A 16338-nucleotide genomic window follows, 5' to 3' on the forward strand; every position below is an offset into this window, starting at 1 on the left:
GTTTTATTAGAATTCGTTACAGATTTTTTCATGTGGTTGTGCTTTACCCAGCTGTAGCTGTTTCTCATCTCGTCTCAACTGTCGATTATAACTCACTTTTATGTTTGACGCATATATTTCGCTGATGGTCGTGCCACTTCGTTCATTTTGTGGGCCGCTTGGCATTTTTATGCTTTGCTTGTGTGGTGCAAACATTTAATGGCTTTATACAATCGCCCAAAGCGCATGTGGCAGCGGGGCAGGCACAGAAGGTGGAAGCGCCTAACTCTGCTCAGCTCAGTTAAGTTGAGTTCAGCTCTTCATCATCGTCGGCGTCGTCATCATTTCCATCAGGCTGAATAGCTTTTCAAATGCCAAATTTATGCAAATTTGGTCGTAGACGAGAGCACGCCAACGTGTGGGAGCGAGAGCGCTACAGCGTGAAAGAGTGAGACAGTGAGATGTTGCCTGAGTGAGGACGACGTTTTGCACATGAATATTTGTGTCCGGAAATCGGTAGAAGGTAGAAGTGGGGAGGCGGAAGGCGGGGCCAACAAGCAGTCAGCGGCATCAGGCCCGACACATATGGGAAATTGTGCCTTTTGCCGAGTTTTTGAATTGCCATTTTCCGTTTGCCCAACGTTTGACGTGGGCAGGTGCCCCAAAGAAGCAGCTTGAGAGTGGGCTGCATATATAAAATACACTTGCAAAAATATTTCACGTACTTTCGCGTGTCTATGAAAAATATCTTACAAAAAAATAAATGTTTAAATCTAATATTAAACTTTAGGTTTAATGATAAAATTTAATATTAGACTTAAACATTTAATTAAAATATTTGTTCATCATAAGTATTACAGTTTTTAACTTTATTAAAATCCAATATTCAAACCTAAACTATTTTGATAATCAAAGTAACCAAAAACTAAAATTTACAATTTTTATTATTTTCTATACGCAAATATGAAAATGGTTAACAACAGTCGAATATACAAATATTTCCAAAAATTATTGTGATAACTTAAATTCTTAAAGAATAAATAAATCGGCAATATGTTCTGTGTAGTAATTGAGGGAATGCAAAGAAGAAATATAAGAGGCAGGGGCTATACATAGATTGCACATGAGGTTGTGGGGAATGACGTGCGGCATACATCGTTTTTTGTATTGCCTTCAATCATCAATCAATTTTTTCAGCACGTGCTCTCCGCACCCACTGTAAATGTGGCTCTAGTTGCAGTTGTACTAGTTGAAGCCGATTTCGTTGCCTTTGCCGTTGCCGTTGCTGTTGCCTTTGCATACTTTTAGGCTTACGCGGAATGCACGTAACGGTTGCCTTGCAGTTTGGCTTGCCAATTTAGGCAAAGTTCTCAACTGGAAGCATAATTCATGTTGCAAGTTTTGTTGGACGGGCGCGTTTAAATGTGCATCACGTAAATGCCAAACAAGTCGCTGTCCAGGCTTGCCACGTCTACGTTCCACGTCCACGTTCACGTCCTTGTGATTTGTAGTCTCCACACACACACAAATACACGTGAGTGTGTGTTTCTGTTTGGGTATATGCACAGGTAAATGCCCCGTGTCCAGTCTAGTCAACTTGACTTGTCTTGGTTTGACTTAAAACTTAAAGCCGACGCGTCTCTGCATCACATACTTTCGCTTAATTGAGAAGCGAACGAGAACAACTGTGAGAAAGAAAAAGAGTGAAAATGGGGTTTGCGTGGAAGCACAAAAATCCTGCAGACCACAAAACGGAATGCAAGGATAATTACACTCGCTGCCATCGCACTGAACTGTCTGCAATCGTCGGCAAGGTGTTGACTTGAAATTAAAATTAATTGAGAATTCCGTGCGCATACCAAAAACGAGAGCGAGTGTCGCCACCAGGCACAACCACCTGACCAAGAGGAGATTGCATCTCTACACTCTTTCTCTCACTTTATCTCTCTTCATATCCTTTTAATCCTCTAGTAGACTCTTTTTTTTTTTGTAGGTTCAGTTTAGTGGCGCTGAACTTTGGCTTTTGCCATGGCGCAAATCAAGTCCAGTTTGTCGAAAAACGCACACTAACTGCTTTTGGTAATAAGCTTAATTATGCTTAAATTGGTTTACGTGACGTCAGCAAACGTGTGGCAACAAGTTCTCAAATATGCTCCCAATGTGTGGCAATTGCTTTCAATTTTGTGGAGGTCAGTAAAAGTTGCTGCCACAAATGACTCATTTAGTGGGTAGTTGCATTATTGCCAGTTGACGTTGATTCGCTCGTGTATCTCTAATTAGCATTTATTGTGTCACATATGAAATACATTCAGTTTATTTTCTGCTACACAAAAGAACCATAAATATCATTACCAAGAAAATTGCTTAAAAGACAATTAATCTGGTATTAAATTCGGGCCTAATCTAACTTTATTTATGCAATTAACTTTCTAGGCAATTTACCATTTACTTCATTTTAAATGCTCGTACTTAAGATTAAGCTAAGCTCCTTTAAGCAGCTCGTAAGAATTCTTTTTATACTAATTATTTATTCAAAGCGGTGAATAAAGCATGATAATAAAAATTGCACTAGAGTGAAGTAAAGAGCTAACTGATTATGTGATTAAGAATAAAAATTATAGCATTCAGACTTGCTTATATAATACAGGACATTTCATAATTCATGACAACTCAGAGCAAACTGTCAGCTGATAATATTTTTACACAGCTGAACAAGCTGTTCATTTATGGTATTTGAATGCTTTCAGACATATTCTTCTCATGTTTTTGTTTATCCTTTTTGGCTAAATGAAATAGTAAGGACGGATTATACTACATTTATCTTAAAAGCTATTCAATATTCAAGATTTGCTTTATTATAAATCACATATAAACTAATGAAGACGATTTTAGTTATTTATATCAAAGGATATACAGCAAGCTTGATTTTACAGAGTAGCTGCTGGTTAATACTATGTACAGGGATATTTTGTATATCGCTTGTTTTTTTAATGACAATGCAAAAATATTTTACTTAACGCCTGTCTGCATTCATGGGCATTTTATGGCAATCTTTTGTAGCTCCACAAACACGCACGTTGTTGTTGTAAAATTAAACAATTTAATTATATTCATATGCAAAAAATATGAGACTGCTGTTGCAGAAAGGTAAACAAACGTCGCCTACGACAAGTGTCGCATTGGGGCAAGTGGCGGCGACAATTGCAATTAATTGCATATTTTAAGCGATTCGAGATTAAAACCGCAGACAACGTAAATAACAACAGCAGCAACAACAACAGTAACAACACACACTACATGCACAACAAAAGGACAGAAAACAACAGCAACAACAACAACAACAACAGTCTAGAGTCGGGGTAAAAAATTAATTGCTCTTTATGACAAAAATTAACAATAAAAATTTTAAAATCATATTGCGACAAAAATAATTAAGCGCATGATATACACACCATGGACAATGCCAATTCAATCTGATCGATTTGGGGTGGCATTCAGAAGGAGGAAGGAGGGAAGGATGACGCATTAAGCACATTTAATATCAATATTTATAGTGAAAATATGCAAACATGATAAGTAGTACACAAATGGATTGCTCCAGATGGGCAATTAGAGTGAAAACAAGCTGCGTTTAATGAATAATATTTAATTGGCTTGCAAAAAAATTTTCACATTCGCGCAATGTTTTCGCAGTGAGCCCAAGCAAAAGAAAATTGTTTATTTGTTTATTCAAACGGAATTGGCCAACGATGGACAAATAGTAAAAAAGAATTGTGTAAATAAGATTGTTGATTAATTGAAAGAAATGAAAATTAAAATATGTGATATCGATTAATAGAATAACACATGGGTAATTCTCCAGCCTAATTTTTCACATGCTACACATACCTGTGGATAAGACCCATATATAGAGCTAAGATTTTAGAAACTTTATCTGTTTTCTGCTTAAAATATAATTTTATAAAATTCATATTTTATTTCTTTAAAATCCAGCATATGATCAGAATGACTTAACTCGACTGTCTTTTGCAATGTTTTTTGTTTAGGGGTTCAAAGTTCTTCAAATACATTTTGGAATGATGATTATTCAAACTCTCTAAAATATAGTATATATTTAGGGATGTCTCAGATAATACTTCCACTCGAATTTCACCTTTATGTGCCACAGTCCCCTTTTTTTTTTAGAGATTTCCACACCGCTTATATTCCCAGTATGGTCCTGTAATAAAGACAAAATTATAGTGCTTAAATTAACTGAATATCAACTACTTGCAGCTATAAGAATTTAATGCCAGGAATCGATTCTCCTTTCTGTTTTTAATCTTGTAAGTTTTTCAAGAACTTACGACTAATTTCCAACACTCTAAAACATAATATTATTTAAAGAGTTTCTTATACTATTAGCCAACTACTGCTAAATATTTAAATTAAGTAATTTTTGTGAAATTATAGAATGCCATCTAAAAGCGCCTGCAGCTGTTAACTAAACTTGCTTTGACTTGGAATATTCAAAGTATTCTTGGAGCTGCAACCAAAAGCAATCCGCCCACATTTCAACACTTGTCGGTTGTCGACAAAAGGGGGAAAAGGGAAAGAGAAAGGGAAAGAAGGTTCAAACATGCTGCTTGAAGTTTTGATTCATTTGCTGCACGTACATATGAAAGTCGTGTGATTTGCTTTGCAACTTAGTCTAAAGCGGCAGTCAGTCCGTCAGTCAGACCTTTGCAAAATGCGTGTTGCAACAAGAGCAACACTCGGCTTTGCTTAGTTTGTTGTTGTTGCATGCCACATGGGCTACTGCCACGTCCGCATCTATATCCACACCCACGCTCAAACCTTTTTGTCGATTGCTTAGTTGTTTAGCTATGCAACATGCAGCAAACTACACAGTCAAGTTGCATGTGTGCAGCAATAGTCCTGCATGTCCTGCCGCTGTCGCTGCTGTTGCACAGTTCCTGTGCTGCTGCTGTTGCTGTTGCTGCTTTTTGCTAGCTGCTTATCACGCATGCTAAACAAGCAGACGACGCTGGCGACGGCCAGAGAAAATACCATTTGAATTTTGATAAAATGCAGTTTGACTTTTTGTGGGCGGACATCCCCTTACAACACACAGTACAACACTTTTCCACCCCTTCCTCCGCCTCCTCTTCACACACACCTTCGTCCACCCCACTGCTGTCTGTTTTCTTTATATTTTCGTCGAGTTTTCGTTTTCGTTTTTTTTTTTTTGGTAGTTTTAGTTTTTGTTGTCTCGCTTGCAGCGTTGTACCATGACATTCATTGATATTTTGTGCAAGCGTAGCGTAAATTCAATTTAATTTTGTGTAAATTGGCTGCAAATGCAATTTACAAGTCCTGCTCAGCTGCTGCTGCTCTCCCCTACTTATTGTCCCCCTCTCTTCTCAGCTGGCTAACAGCAATGCGTGAGGCAGGATTTGTGCTGGTATCGCTCAGCTTAGCACTTGCCCTTGCATTTAAAGTGGACAGTTGAATGCAGGAAAACAAACATTCACATTTTTTGGGCTAAATTTCGAAGAACATCAATGACATTCAAAAACGACTGCCCAGATTTAATTATGGACTTATTGACAGCACAATTTTCATATTACTTCCATTGAACTGTTTGTTTACGTAAAATATTTTTATTGATCCTAACTGGAAAGAGCAAATACAAAGATTTTTATTTACGAGAATCAGAAGAATAAGATTGCTTTGATATTATTGTGAAGAAAATTTTAGTATATAGACTACAAGTCAATGTCTAAATATAATTAAAATTTTATTATTATATTTATTTTAACCAAACGTTGAGACATTGCTCATGACGTTCAAAGGATCAAGGCAAGCGATTGTATTATTTTTGCCTAATATTTGAAATTTTCGAACGTGTTTGACCGACTCTGAATGGAAGTTAATTTAAGCAAAATTCAATGAAGTTTGATTTTTTTCTATTTTGATATAAATTAGAATTCTAAAAAGTATAAATGACTGCCTCTTACACTAAGAAGAATGTAAATTAAAATAAATGTCACAAAATGAATTATAATATTTCCTTGTAATTTATATTCAAAACAATTATCGGATTTGCTTTGTCATAATAATAAGTACAATTCAAAATAGTTTTGCTTACTGTTTTTATTTCAAATGCAAGAAATTAAAAATAATTTTCTATAAATAATAATATTTTATCAAATTAATGCACCGACTGGCATATTTATAATATTTTTGACAGCAAACTACGGCGATTTATAATCGCCTTTAATTATAAGAGTAGAGTGCCATTATTTATGTTTACAATACTAGTGCAGAGAAAATATTAGTATGCGCGTGAATTGAGTTTAATTATAGACCAGCTTTGCGATTTCACTTGCATGTGTACGTGTGTGTGTGTGTGTATGAGGTGTGTGAGTGCAAGGTGTGTGTGTGAAGTGTGGGTATAGAAATTGCATTTGACAAAACTGAGAGCACGTTCGTGCGTGCATATTTAATCAAGTTTTTATTTGAGTTTGCTTAGCTTAGTCAGGTGGCACTTGGGGGCGGGGGTGAGGGTTAGAGGAAGGCGTGGTCTCTAGCAGCCAACTGGCAACTGCAAAACTGCCAACTTTGTAGCCGAACAAACGCCAGTGTTCATAGTCCATATGCGCGTTTGTTGCGCTGGCATTTAAAACTTTGAACCCTTTTCGCACTCGCATAAATCACTGGGGCGCCGCGCAGTATGCAACATTATTTTTCGTTGCAACGCTGTAAATACCAGGGTAGCTTTATGGCTGTAAAAACTGAAACGATATCAAGTTTGCCATTCTTTTACCCCTCATCCCCATTTTTTTTTTCTTTCGCTACTTTCACGCACTCACCTGGGCGTTGCAGTTAGCCCCAGAATAATAGTTGAAGTCGTTGGTTTGCGGTTGGACTTCAAGTTGACAACGAGTCTAGAGCAAACCTTTGGCTCTGTATGTTTTATTAACCCCCAGTGATCGATTGCCGCGGCATTGCGACGCATGAGGGTTAACGATGGCGGCGCCAAAAGTTGTCGTTACTTGCAAGTTTCCTTCTTTCATTCTTTTTTTTAACGGTCAACTTAGCAAAGCTCTGGATTTTGAGTACACAACTTTGTGCACCACTAATAAATAAAGGAATTTAACCGCATGATTTAGATGCAATTGAAACAAAGGTCGGATTGCTTTACACGGCTAAAGTTGGACTAAAAGGTGGCCTGTATATAAATAATGATTTCCTTTTATATGAATGTTTTCTTTGTTTTTTTTTTTTGTCGTCTCATTATCGTAAAATCATATTATTCATTATTTATTAGTTATTATTTAACCTTCCATAAAATATAATTTAAATAACTATGGGGTTTCAAATTCGTATATGGAAAGGAATTGAATTGCTGTAACTGAAAGTTGGGTTAATTTTGACCTTTATGCAAACAATGATTTGAATATATGTGTTATTTTTATTGTTAACTGAAGAGCGCTGTTATAATATTTTTTATTTGTAACTATAATAATATAATATCAAAATGTAAATTTATGTCTATAGATTGTCTTTTCAACTTTATAAAAATGTCGAACAATTTCTCCATACCTTGTCATTTTAACTCTACGCATTTCTTTATTTTTGTACTCATATATCATAACTTAAAAAACCTTAAATTTATTTAAACTTTCTCTATTCTCTTTAATACTAAATTCATCATTGTTTAATTATAAAACCATATTTAATTTTAGATTAAGAGTCAAATATTCAAAATGAAAATCTATTATTAACTAACAACTACTTTGTAAAACAGCGTTGTTAATAATTTGTCTTTAATCACTTAGTCTGTGACCTCTCCTTAAATTCTACACAACATGCTTTATCGATTTGTGTGTTGTCTTTAAACAACAAATGTTTGGCTAGTGGCGACTACATATCAATTTCCCTTTAATCATTTGACACTTCGTATGCAAGACACTGCGACCTCAAGGCTTAATCCTTATTTGTACAATATCTTACTTGAGATTTCCTTTTAAGACGCTAAGAGTCAGCAAGTTTGCACAATTTTGTTAATGACAGCAGTCAACAGCCAAAGGCTGGCGGCGCCGTTGCACTAAAAGTGAAGTAATGTCGTCATCGTCATCGTCGTCGTCATCGTCGTTGTCGTTGTCGTCCTTGGTCTTTGGGCGTGTTCGTCCTGCACATCAGCGCTCAATGCTCGGTGCTCGCTGCTCGTTGCACTAAATTATGCAGAGTTCAATCAACTTACGCTGATTGGAGCCCCACAAAGCGGCGAGTGTCAAGTGGAGCTAACCTAAAGCCACAGAGTCGCGGGTGTGTGGTTGGGCAATAAATCAAACCTCGACAGCAGCGTCGGCGACGACGTCGACGACGACGACGGCAACGACGAATCATTGAATCTGCCTTCTCCCAGTAGTTTGTGCCATTTGCCACTTCTCAGCGATTCCCTCTGGTGCCTCTGGTGGGCTATTAGAAGTGTTGCTACACGTTTTGCTTGGCTGCATTCGCTGCCTTGCATGCGGTTTAACAGCAAAATTGATTGAACTTCTCTTCTCCATTTCGTTCTTACTTTTTTTATTTTTGTTCCCTTTTAAAGGCACTCAAACTTAAAGTGAGGCAAAAAGATGGCAACACATATGCGCCGAGTTCAGAGTCTCTCAGGGTTGCGTCGTCACAGAAACTCTATACACATGCATCCTCATCAATATCATATTTATGCTTGGCTGCCAACAAACAATTGAAAACAATACAAAATACTTAGTAATTCTTTGGTTTTTGTTTTTCTTCTTGTTGTTGTTGCTGTCGAATTCCCCTCACAGTTCTTCCTCCTCTTGTGCCTTTTTCGTGTGCTCGCTCTTGGAATATTTTATGCCTTCGATATTCGTTTCCTTCGCTTCGCTTCGACTTGGCCTTGTGCCAGAAATTCTTTGTATTTTTATATTGTTTTGTTATCGCTTTTTGCTGGTTTTTGTTTTCATCTTGGGTCTGCCAGCAGATACTTCGAGCAGATAGTTCCGATGCGAGAGTGAGTGCGAAAGAAGAAGGAGGAAGGGACATAGTTTCGGTATAGGCCATTATGCATATTTGCCATTTTGTGCGCCAGTCCGGACTGCTGTTTGTATGCCAAAAATGCGGCTCATGTGTTGTCAATTGTTGATGATGTGGGAATTAGGTACGAATGGGGCACATGCAGGTACCTGCCATCCAGCCAGCCATCCAGTCATCGTCGTGCACAGCCAATAATAATAGCTTTAAGCTATTACAATCGCAAACATTTGGCTAGATCGAATAAATTTGATTTAATTCAACAGCATATTGAAGATTGTTTCAATTATATGGATCAAACAAGCTTATTTAATTACCGATTTATTGTGCGTAACTTTATTTTCAATATATTGTTCATACTTGGCTCATTTTCTAATCACAGTAAATTGTTCTTCTCTTTTCTAGGTAAGTGAAAGTTACAGAAACTTATTTGACTCTGGTAAGCGATGAGTTTGTTATAATAAATTACTTAATTAGACCAATATATTTAATAACCAACTTAGTCATTTTAATATTTGTATCTCTTCAAGGTATACGCGAGTGATAAGTACCTAACAAGAAGTTTTGAAGTTTTTATTTGAGGTATAAGAGTATTCAAGCGAATAGAAAATCATAAGACACCAACATCAGGTTTTATATAGAAATCTCTTATTGCAATAAAAATCAGAAGCATTTCCCACTTTCTTGACCCTTCTTTGGACACATATTGTAATATGCAATTTTTTCATTTCACTTGTTCAACATTTTTCCATATCTACTTTTTTCTGGCTTGATAGTTTATTGTGGACTGTTGACATTTTGTTTGCGATGTCAGGGCTTGGATTAGAGGTGGGCACGGGCCGGGCTTTTTTTCGTGGCCCGCGGGCTTACACAGGCCCGGAGCGGGTTCGGGCGGGCCCGGGCCTTATAATTAAGATTCGTACGGGCTTCGTGCGGGCCCGGGCCTTAGAAAAAAGGCCCGGCCCGTAAAAACCCGAAATAGGCCCGTAAAAGCCCGAAGTAGGCCTGAAACAATTTTGATTTGATCGAATTAGAACCGCCATTTATCGCATTTTAATCGATGCTACTATTGATTTGGTTATACAATATTTTACTTGTTTGCACACCACTAATTAAAAATTGGCGGCCTATTGTGAAATTATCAAATCTGTGGGCCATGGTTTAAATGAAAAACGCACTAGGCTAAAAGCAAAAATGTAGAAAAATTTTATTTTTTAATAAAAATATGAATTAATTTGTTTTTCATTAAATACATAACAATATTCAATATAAATACCTTAATAAATATATATATGTATATATAAATTACATGTCTTTTGAATTTCCTTATATATATATATATATAAGTTTCGTGCCGGGCCGGGCCGGGCCGGGCCTTAGTGAAAAAGTTTCGTGTTCGGCCGGGCCGGGCCTCTCAAAAAAGAGTTTGTTTTCGTGCGGGCCCGGGCCTTAAAATACAGGCCCGCGCCCACCTCTAGCTTGGATTCATTACATTTTACATTTGATTTAGAACGCACTCCGAATGAAAAAGTAGTCCTCAATGCAGGCTCACACAATAATATCCTGTCTGAGCACTCACTGGCAAGTGAGATAACAAGCCGAAAAGGAGAGACACAAGCAAAGGCAAAAGTCAAATCTAACCGCTGCCCTCAAATAAAAAGCTCAGGCTGAGGCAAACATTGCGGTAAACAAAAGACAACTGCAAAGTTCATAGGGACACATGTTTATCAATGTCCTCCAATGCAAAGACATGAAGAATACAAAAAACCAAAACCAAAAAAAGTAACAAGAACAAAAATTGCCAGCTAAATTACGGAAAAGGCAGGCAGGCAGGACTTACACACGCAGACGTTAGACATTTTTGGGCTTAAAGTTGATGTCGACATCAGGCACAGACAGCCTGGCAGACGCGGAAAGTGACGAAGGGGCGCGGAGGGCGGTAAGGCAGACCGAGAGCAGACTGGCAGGAGTCGACCATATATTTAGGCAGGATATTGATTGATTTATTGCGTGCAGGAGACCGCCTAGGCGTCGTCAGCCACACAATGAATGTCACAAAGTGGCGGCAAGAGGCCTGCGGCTTTTGTAGGCGTTCTAAACATTCGAGAGTTATTAAATGAAGAGCACGGCATGTTACCGGGAATCAACGATAAAGAAACTCTACTACTAGATGAGGGCATTTCGTTTCGTTTAGAGAAAGAGTTAAGCTAGCTTATTGTAAGGTATATTTTTGATGCTTTTGTAAGAGCATAAATTATATTCCATTAAATTTTATTGCTGAAAAAATAAGAGTTTTATATAAACGAAACAGATAAATGCTTACCGAAATTATTCTGATAACAAATTTGACTAATAAACTAATAAAATTAAAGAAACTAGGAAACTATATTACTTCATTCATAAAATCAAAATATCTTTTTAAGATTATATTTTTGGATGTGCAAAAGTAATAAGTCTTAAATTATTTTTAAAACGTTTTTGATTAGCCAACTTAGCAAACTTATGAAGGGAGGAGGAAAAATTTGAAACTAATTTATCACCAATTTAAAAATAATTATTCCATTTATTACAACAACAGTTTACGTTTTTAGATGCTTTTACGTTTTCAGTTAGCTCGCTGAACTAATTTTATAGAATGTATAAATTTATCAAAATAAATTGGCATTCATTTAGTAATACATATGATATTCACCAAATAAAAGCAATTTCTAGAAGTTAGTTTTTGTTGAAGTGTAAATCAATGTTTTATCACAACAAAATTTCCCTTTCTAACGTTTGCATTTTTTTATTTTATTTAAAATATAAAATTCTACTATTTAATTTAACAACCGTAAATTCTTTAGTGCCAAAATACCACGTGAAGTTATTTGCTTGGATTCCAATCTACTTTTATTACTAAAGAAAAACTTTATTTTACTACAAAACTATTGGCCACATATTTTGATGCGAAGAAGGATTCTTAAAGTTCACGACAAGTATTTGCTTTTAATTTCAACCATAAAGCGAAAATTTGGAGAGCTTTTCACAGTGTTTGCAGTCAGCCTTTAAGTTGGATAGAAACTCTCGTTGTTGCGGACAATAAACAACAATAAACTTTATGGTGGCAAAGAATTGTTGTTGCTGTTTGCTGTTTTAGGAGAGAAGCGGATCGAACGATAGCGACTTGTCAGAAAATTATCTGCTCCATCTGCTGACCACATCGACCAGAAATGGGGATGACACTTTCATTCATTCGGCCACACTCACACACACAGAACAAATACGAGTACTATATGTGGTAGTTTAGAAATAAAATGTTTATCGTGTTGCTGCGGCTGTGTGGCATCATCAGAGTGTTGTTCTTGCTGTTGTTATTGCCGCCTGCAACTCAATTCGCAAGTGGTTGCAACTCGCAACTTGTTGTTTGGCGGCGTGTCAATAATTTTTTCCTACCAAGTTTTGTGTTTATTTGGCCAGCAGCTGAAATGGCACAAAAGTTTCTAGAGTCCTTTTTCGCTCGCCTTCTATTTCGTATCAAACTAAATCAATTGACAATTGCTAAAAGACAGCAGGCAGCATGCGAGTTAAGAGTTAAATTTAAAGAGAAGAAATTGCAGCAAAGTAGAGAAGAGTTTGCTGCTGTTGGTGGCAACTACAAATGGCCGACCATTTTGCTGTGACTGCAATTGATTGGCCACGGCCAATGGGGCGGCTACGTAAGCTACGCTCATTTATTTATTTATAAACAAAGCACAAATGACAGGCCAATGGGGGAGTGGGTCAGACCAGACAGTCAGACAGGCGACACAGGCTGACGCCGCATTACGAGTAAGTCCTCTACAAATTTGCAGGCAAATGTGCGAAAAGAACGAAGGAGGAACAAAGAAGGAAAACGTATGCGAATATTTCTCCATTTTATTCTCACGTTGGAAGCAGTGACTAATTAATTTTACACCGTTTATCGTGAGTTTCACGCGCGTATATGTCTTAAGCCAAACAAATCAATCACAAGGCCATGCCAAAGCAAAGAGAGCGACCAACAACCTGTGTCAGTATTTTCGTGAAGGGAGCGGGACTCGGGAGGGTCAATTAGCAAAGCATACACAATACACATGCAGTTTGCATGGCGCCAGGACGACGAGGCGCAAACAGACGAAACACAGAACAACACACCCAGTGTGTGTTTGTGTGTGTGTGAGCACTTAAGACAGATGAATGAAGTGGCAAACATGGCGGACAGTTTGGATTTCAGTTACACTTACGACAACGACGCAACGACGAGGTCCAGTTTCGAGGCGTCGACTGGCCGCCGACATTTACAAATCAGCGGCAATTATTTATGGGACACTCACTCACTCACTCACACTGAACCATTCGTTGGCTTAATTAATTTTTGCATATTGAAAGGTTGCCGACTATTGCACGCATGGGTGTCATCAGCATCAAGTTCGCCACTTAATAAGCAGTAAGAGAGCAATCAACAAAAAATAAAGAAGAATAAGAAATGAATAACTTATGCAAAAGTTGAGCAGTTAAAAATGAAATGTTGCGAAAAATTCAAATGAAAATTGCTATTATAGAGTCGGGAACAAGTTGTGTGGTGGCTCTTTTGGGACTGGCGCGAAAGACTGTTAAAGTGCCTCAGCAAAAGTTGCCTCGCACCAGGTTATGCAGGAGCTTCGGTTCTTCTGCTCAAGTTGTGTGCACATCGGAGTCGAGTGGGCTGATATTTAATGGCAGCAGCAGCGAGCACAGCTCAGACAGTCACTCAGCATAAATAGAGGGCAAATGGCAGAGAGCTGAGCCACCTTCTCAAACCGACAAAGCGTTTAAAATGTGTCTGTGGTTGTGAGAGCACAGCAACAGCCAAACACAAAAAGGAAAAAAAACAGAGAAGAAAATTACGAAGAACCAGGAAAAATGCAATACCAAGAGATACGGAGCATCGCTGAGAGTGTGAGAGGAAGAGGTGAAAGCGAGAGCGACAGCGAGTGCAAATAAAATAGAAAACCAAGGCAATTTTTCAGCTTCATTAAGTAACCGCAAAGTTTGTTTTATGTGCGGTCAGCTACAAGCCAAAGCCAGCACCAGCATCCAACATTCAACCTTCTCTTCTCAGAAAAAAATAAAATAAAGTCGATAAACATATGAGCATAAAAAGTTTTTCAAAAGCCCGGAAAAAAGTTAGATCCGCTGCCTAACCACACCGTGCTTGAAAAATATTAAGTATACGACAGTAAATTAGCAAAATGCAAATTTAATTCAAATTAAAAGTTGATAATTTGGACATCACAAGTCAGATTGAAAATTGCTTATTTAACAACGATTCATTATTCATGTTTTGTGATTTATATTTCAACTTCAATTCTCACTGAGCTAAAGTCGAATTAGCAACACTCGTAATTGTCCATATCAAATCAGAAGGCATGTTAATATATTCAATTTGTAATATATTAGACCCAGCTGCTGCACAGACACTTAAGCAGACAAAATATTAAGTATACGCCAAGTTATTCTCAACATAAATTATGCATCGAATCATTGCTGAGCTCGTTGCCAAGGCAGTCTTTACTAATAAACCAATAAAGCAACTCGTACACACAGAGAGAGAGAGACTGAAAGAGAGAGAAAGAGAGATAGAGATAGAAGGAGAAACTACAAATACTAGTGCCAAAATTGTTTGCTATGGACATTGACAAATATCCAAAGCAGCAGCCGCATTTGGGTGAGAAGGAGGGGCAGATGAGCAGATTGGCTGCATTTTGTGTTAAATCAGCAACAATTGTTGCCCAAGCCACCAAATCGAGAAGCAGCAGCGGCAGCTTCAGCTATCACTTTGGGGTTTCCCCCAATGAAATGTGAGTTTGAGTTTGAAGTTGCTTTACTTACTTTGGCTTTGGCTTTGGATTTGGTGTTTGGGTTTGGCTTTGGCCATCCGCCAGGCGGAGGAAATTAAAATTTATATAGCATACAAAACGGGGCTGCAGTTGTAGCAGCTGCTGGCTCACTGAGGCATTTTGCTATTTAGCATGTTTCTTAGGCGCCGTTCCAAGACTCGCAAGTCTTTAGTACATATTTGGGATTTCTTTTCATCTGGCTGCTTGGCTTGGCTTGGCTGCTGCCAAAGCGGAAAGCGTGGCTGCCATTAAGCTGCCAATCGACCATTTGTCAGCTTCGATTGCGGCAGCGCACAAAAAAAAATATAGAAAAGAAAAAAATGTTCATTCTATTGCCAAGTTCTTGCCAATGGCTTTGAATTGGGTTAAGTGATTTGGCGTTCAATCAATCCACTGTGGGTTTCTCCGTCTTCCTCTTCTCCACCTCACCAACAGCAAAAGTGGGCGTACATAATTATAGACTACGTCTCTATTTGTATTTGCGTTGGCATATTACGCATACGCCATGTGGACGGGCTAATCAACAGTTTGAGAGCGAGTGGTGAGGCCCCTTCATTATGCCATTCATTATCTTTTTGCGATAAGCGAACGCGGATTTCACCACTGGGAATTGTTGTGATACACCGCGTATTCGGCCTGTTGTGTTATTCTCGCACTGCGTGTGCAATTTAAATCAATTATGCGCTTTTGCTCTAAAACATACCATTAACTCGCAGCACAATGCATCGCAACACAGTGCAACACAGTGCAACACTCGTGTGTGGCATGAGCAATACATAAAACATTGAAATGACCAACGTTTGTGAAATGTGGCCAGACAATTTAATGAACTGGCTAAATGATTTGACCGCTTTGAAGTGATTTAAGTACAATTGTGTTGTAACAGCGCTGAATTGTGAATTATTATTTTAAATGCTGATTAATAAATAAACGCGAGTCGCACAAAAAGATTGGATAATTACTAGCAAACGTTTTTTTTTTCAAATTATTATTGATTATTTTACCATGTTGAAAGTGTAGTCTGCCTTTTTATTATCGATCAATCAATAGTTTTGAAATAGTTATCGGCGTTAACACAAGCTCATAATTAAGAACTTGTCTTTTCGTTTATAATTAGAACAAAACTATGTTATGTTTGAAGTTTGCTAAAAGCCGTCTGTTAAAATACCGATTTATATGTTTGTTCTATGAAAATATTTTATCACTTTGGTTGTATTAATTTCTTCATAATTTTAATTTGGTTTTCCTTTTTTGTTGTATTTCATTTTCTTGATTTAAAAATTGTTATCTAATGCCGCTTAGATTTGATCGCCCTTCAAAGCTTTCCATTCCGCGACTCGAGTTTGCAGGTTGACCAATCTTTCATTGAGTTCCGCCGTGACTTTTGCAATCTCCTCAGATCTTGTTGGCTTGTGTGCTATAACATATGGCATTTTTA

At 37.6% G+C, this 16338-nt stretch overlaps 1 protein-coding gene across 1 annotated transcript in view; it reads right to left on the bottom strand.

Annotated features, from left to right (window-relative positions):
* LOC117570621 (serine-rich adhesin for platelets) overlaps positions 1-15218 on the bottom strand; it is a 178044-nt gene extending 162826 nt beyond the window's left edge. Inside the window, exon 1 of the mRNA XM_052004377.1 lies at positions 15213-15218. The gene's annotated coding sequence lies outside the window, so the exon portion shown is untranslated. The remainder of the gene's footprint in view (positions 1-15212) is intronic.
* Between the last annotated feature and the right edge of the window lie 1120 nt (positions 15219-16338).

The sequence above is a fragment of the Drosophila albomicans genome, chromosome 3, assembly GCF_009650485.2.
Source record: "Drosophila albomicans strain 15112-1751.03 chromosome 3, ASM965048v2, whole genome shotgun sequence".
Lineage (NCBI taxonomy): Eukaryota > Metazoa > Arthropoda > Insecta > Diptera > Drosophilidae > Drosophila > Drosophila albomicans.